We start from the raw sequence: 6,246 nt of genomic DNA on the forward strand, positions 1-6,246 counted from the left end.
TCACTCTTATTGGATCCTGAGAAACTTAACAGAAGTCCATGGGGGAGGGGAAAGGGGGGAAAAAAAGTTACAGAGAGGGAGGGAGGCAAACCATAAGAGACTCTTGGATACTGAGAACAAACTGAGGGTTGATGGGGGGCCGGGCGGAGAGGGGAAAGTGGGTGATGGGCATGGAAGAGGGCACTTGTTGGGATAAGCACTGGGTGTTGCATGGAAACCAATTTGACAATAAATTATATTATAAATAAATAAATAAATAAATAAATAAATAAATGAAAAAAATTTTTAAAAAGGACACTTTTCAGGATGAGCACTGGGTGTCATATGTAAGAGATAAATCACTAGAATCCCTGGGTTCTACTCCCGAAACCCAGACTATACTGTACATTAACGAACTTGAATTTAACTTAAAAAAATAAAATAAAATAAAGTGAATATTTTTTATCTCAAAAAAAAACCAAACAGGCTGAAATTTTAAAAGATATCATTTCTGATAGCATCACCAAAGGTCAGATACCTAGGAATGAATCTAATGTATGATACGTTAAGAGTTCTACGCAGAAAACTACACAGAAACTTACACAGAAATAAGGAAGACCTACCAAAGGAGAGGTCCCTATCGGTAGAGTATAAATGTCACTTATCCCCAAATTAGCTACCATTCCAATTAAAATTCTAACTTTTTGGTCGAAATTGACAGTGGATGCTGAAATTTACATACAAAGGCCAAGTGCCTAAAAAATCCCAAGACATGTCAAAGAACAATTCTAGTGGATATGAAAACCTACACCGCTAGGATAATAAAGATAGTGTGGTCTTGGCTCAAGAATTCTCAAACAGACCAATAAAATGGAATTGATATCTAGACACATACATAGAAGCACATCTGATTTACAACAAAAGTGATACCCCAGGGCAGGGGGGGAGAATCTCTTCAACAATGTTGGGTAAATTGTATAGCCCTCTAAAAACTGAAATTTGATGCCTAATGCACCCAATTTACAAGATCCAATTCCAGGAGAACTGGAGATTTAAATGAGAAAGGCAGGGGCACCTGGATGGCTCAGCTGGTTAAGTGTCCCACTCTTGGTTTCGGCTCAGGCCATGGTCTTGGGTTTCGTGAGTTTGAGCCCCGCATCAGGCTCCTGCTGACAGCACAGAGCCTGCTTGAGATTCTCTCTCTCCCTCTCTCTCTCTCTGCCCCTCCCCGGCTCACTCTCTGTCTCTCTCGAAATGAATAAATAAACTTAAAAAAAGTACATGTGGAAAGGCAAAACAATAAAACTTTTGGAGGAGAGAAAGATTTTAACAGGGAACACAAGAAAAATCACACTGTTGTAAAGAAAACATGGATAGATTGGGTTAAGACTGTTTGATCATTGAAACCCCTGAGACATTGAAAGGGACATTAGAGTAAATGATATGTGTAGTAAAATAACAAAAGGCTTACTTCCAGGGTGTACGAAGAGTGCCTGGCAGTCAACAAGTAACCCGACCTAATATAAAAATGAGCTTTGAACAGGTATGTCTCCAGAGTGGGTATCTAAATGGCCAATAAATATATAAAAAGGTGCTGAACTTCATTAGTCATCAAATTAAATGCACCATAAGATATTGTTACATACCTAGCAGAGTGTTTAAAATTAAGACCTATAGTGCTGTGTTGGTGAGGATGTACAGCAACATGGCTGATGGAAGGGTAAAGTGTAACTAACTAACAGTCGCCGTGTAACATTTGCATTATCTACTAGAGTTGACTTCCGCATACCCTATGATCCAACATTTCTAGCCCTGGATATACTTCAACAGAATGAGGGCGGCTCGGTCGGCTGAGCGTCTGACTTTGGCTCAGCTCATGATCTCGCGGTTCGTGAGTTGGAGCCCCGCGTCAGGCTCTGTGCTGACAGCTCGGAGCCTGGAGCCTGCTTCCAATTCTGTGTCTCCCTCTCTCTCAAGAGTAAATTTTTTAAAAAAAACATTAAAAAAAAAAGAGTACTCCAAAAAACGTACACACCTGGCTGCATCTGTATGTTTACTGATGTGGATTACGATGCAGCAGTGAAAATGAACAGACTACAATATGGATACATTTCCATTTTTTTGAGCAAAATAAGTCAAAACCAAAAGATTATGTACTACATAAGTCGACTTATACAAACTTCATTAACAAGCAAGGCTAAGCTGTAATTTTAGACTTCAGGATAGGAGTCACCTTTTGGGAGGAGGAGGGATAATGGGTGAGACAGACACATAGAGGTGGGGTTTCTGAAGTCCCAGCAGTATTCCATTTCCTGATCTCGGTGGTGGTCACACAACTCTATTCAGTGAGTCGTTCATTTATTTTATATTTTAAGTTTATTTTTGAGAGTGCGCACGCATGCATGCACATGAGTGGGGGAGGGGCAGAGAGAGCGAGAAAGTAAGAGAGAGAGAGAATCCCATGCAGGCTCCGCTCTGTCAGCACAGAGCCCGATGCGGGGCTTGAACTCACAAACTGTCAGATCATGACCTGAGCCGAAATCAAGAGTCGGACGCTTAATCGACTGAGCCACCCGGGCGCCCCATTTATTTTATGTACATTTTCCCACAGGTGTGCTGTAGTTCAGAGTCGTAACTTAAAAAATAGAAAAACGTATGAACCTTACCGAAAATTCCCAAAGTCCAAGTGCGTGTGAAAAAATGTCCGTGATCACTAGTACCTGGAGAAATGCAAATTAAAACAGTAGGATATCACTTTACATCTTTTAGACTGGCAAAAACAGCTCCGTTGTATTAATTATTGGCAGGAATGTGCATAAGAAGTCCCATTCGCCTAAGGAGGGAAGCATACACTTATCAAGGCATTCTGAGGGATGTGGGGTGCGCACGTGTGTGTGTGTGTGTGTGTGTGTGTGTGTGTATCTTCTATGACCCAACAACTCCACCTTTCACTATATGATCCAAGTAATGATATATGATCTCACGGTTCGTGGGTTTGAGCCCTGCGTTGGGCTCTGTGCGGACAGCTCAGAGCCTGCAGCCTGCTTCGAATTCTGTCTCTCTCTCTCTCTCTCTCTCTGCCCCTCCCCTGCTCATGCTCTGTCTCTCAAAAACAAATAAATGTAAAAAAAATATTAAAAAAAAATAGAATGGGACATACCACAATGTCATTCATATAAATTAAAAATACCTGAATGTCAAAAACGATTTTTCAAGGACATATAAAAACAAAATGTTATCTATTACTTTGGGTGGAGAGTAAGGGAAAATGGAGAGTACAAGATGGTGATAAAAGAAACTTTTTATTTTATTATTTTTTAGAGGGGGGCGGGGCAGAAGGAGAGAGAGTCCTAAGCAGGTTCCATGCTCAGCACGGAGTCCGACAGAGGGCTGGATCCCACGACCCTGGGATCATGACCAGAGTCGGACCCAGCTGACTGAGCCACCCAGGCACCCCAGGGGAAACCTCCTAAAAAGAAAAATATAAATAGCCAGGATCAGACACCAACTTAACCAAATGGTCAAAGTTAACGATGCCAGTAGTGGGACAAACCAACAGAACATGCTTCCTAAATGATCACGAAGAAAAGCAAATGGCCATGCGTGTGGTATCCTGGCCATATGCGTAACCTGAAGCAGAAAGGACCATCAGAGAAAATACCAGTTGAAGGGCATTCTACACAGTAGCTCGCTCGTGCTCGTCAAGTGTCAAAGTCATGAGAGCCAGGAAGGCTGGGGAACTCTTTCGGGTTAAAGGAGACTAGACACAGGACAGCCAGATCCGGGATCTTCGACGGATCTTGAACATAAAATAGGGCACTAGTGACACAGGTGGTGAAATGTGAAATCACGTGACTAGAGTATGGTGTTCCACTGACGTTAACTTCCTAATTTTCGTAACTGTTGTTACGTAAGGTATTCACACTGGGGGAGATGATAAAGGATATGTGAGGCTTTCATATTTTTAGAATTCACATCCCATAAAACTCACCCTAGGTGTACAATTCAGGGGTCTTTAGCGTATTCACAAAGTTGTGCAACCATCACTAGAAAATGAATCCCAGAACATTTCTATCACCCCAAAGAGAAACCCTATACCCACTAGCATTCCTTCCCTGCTCCCTCCTCCAGGCAGCCCCTGGTGACCATTCACCTCCCGTCAGTCTCTCTATTGCCTATTCTGGACATTTCAAGCTAACGGAATCACATGGCATGTGGCCTGTTGTGTCTGCTTCTTGAACTTTAGTGTAATGTTCTCAAGGTTCATCCCGCCTTATAGCGTGTATCAGCACTTCATTCCTTTTTATGGCCGAATACTATTCCATCGCGTGGATAGATCCCTTTTTATCCATCCACCAGGTGACGGGCATTTGGGTTGTTTTCCACCTTTTGGCTATCATAAACAGGGATAATGCTACTGTGAACATGGATCCGTTTCGGTATCTGTTTTCGATGCGTTTGGGTCTATACCTGGGAGCAGAACTGCCCTGTCACATGGGAACTCTATTGAACTTTTGGCAGGACGGTCTTTATAATATTCTTTGTAATTTTTGGAAAGTCCGAAATTGTTTCAAAATGGAAAGTTAAAAAAAAAAAAAGACTACAGCCGCGTTGCCGTGCGTCTTTTAGGAAGAGCCAACACACCAAATGTCCATCCCTTTCTTGGTCCCAGAGAGAGAGAAAAGGTTGAGAAGAATGGAGAATATAAAATGGAGAGTGGGAAATGAAACCCTGACCACGTAAGGAGTTCTTCACAGCCGGTCTCATCGTCAACACTCTTTTTTTAATGACAGGCAAAGGGACTCAAAGGGCATCACAAGTATGGGAGTGGACAGAGGGGAAAGAAAACTGTCCTTTTGGGAATTATGATTTATTAAATATAAGCATGCCACCCAGAGACCTTTATCCCTCCTCTAAGGATGTCAAATACCTCAAGTGCAAGGACTTTCTCTCTTAGGGCACACAGGCCAGTGGTTTCAGTGCAGAACAGGTAACAGAACTGATAGGTGGATAAAAAGCCAAAAGACACACACACACACACACACACACACACACCCCCCAAGATGCACACACAAAAAAAGTTCCAAGTCATTAGCTTTATTCTTCCTGAATTCAGCATGGGGTGACAAAAATGCATTATGATCACAAAAATCAACCATTACATACACACATTTCCTTATCATTCACTTTCTCCTTTAAATCTGTTAATTCATATTAATTAAAAACATATGAAGCGTATTAAACATATTAAAATTAAACATATTAAACATATTAAAAACACATGATCTCTTACTAAAATTCTCCAATTCATATAACCAAGAGGTTACAAACTTCTTTAAAAAGTTGTATTCCTTTCTTACTGAGAATTTAATGGTTTAAATTGCTAGGTTTTTTTTTTTTTTTTTAATGTTCAGACGATTACATTATTTACCAGGAGCAGACAAACAAAACGTAACGTAAAAAGTCTTCCAGAAGCTATTTCCATTCTCTTCTTCCTTTTCTCTTGCAAACTGGTGTCTTGTCTTTACAAGTTCTCGGTCATGCCATAAAGCTGTTCTTTTGGTTTCATAACAGAGATGGTGAACAGTGGTAAGAAAACAAACAAACATCCAGTTTACATAAATTCCAGAGCTCAGTTCAGGGAGCAAATGATGGGGTTGAATGTTGGGGCAGAGTGAAAGCTCTGGAGTCTGGTGAGACAGAGTCACTCACTTACGGGGCTGTGGTAAGGGGAGAACAAAACTAAACTGGGTTCCTGGGCAAGAAACCAAAATGAGCACGGAATTGTGATCGGGGCCCATAGGTGCCGTGCCTTGTGATAGTAATTACGAACAGAAACCAAACACTAATTAATAACGGCATGGAAGGGGATCGATCTTTGAGAGCGGAGGCAGAAAGAAGGAAGAATGGCATTACGCCTTTTCTCTGGTTCATTCCGTTTCCTCGGCTGGTGTGGGAGAGCATCTTGGGTGAAATCAGGACAAAATAATTCTTTGCTAAGGTGATCAGCTCTCATGAGGTCCTTTCTCTACGCTCTGTCCAATGCTAAAGCCCACAGGTTTATGCCTCCTGGGAAACAGTTATTCCAACCCCGTACAGGTGAAGCGCTGAGGGCATAACCATGAAGAACATGTTTCCAGGTAGCCTGAAACCCAGCAGACAATGTAGCTGTTGCCCAAGAAACACAGATATCTACATTGTATGCCAGGTTCACGCCCCAGACCTGGACGCTGGCCTTGCAAGTCCTCCCCATGCATGATTTCAACA

The sequence above is a fragment of the Acinonyx jubatus genome, chromosome X (genome assembly GCF_027475565.1).
Source record: "Acinonyx jubatus isolate Ajub_Pintada_27869175 chromosome X, VMU_Ajub_asm_v1.0, whole genome shotgun sequence".
In the NCBI taxonomy this organism is placed as follows: domain Eukaryota; kingdom Metazoa; phylum Chordata; class Mammalia; order Carnivora; family Felidae; genus Acinonyx; species Acinonyx jubatus.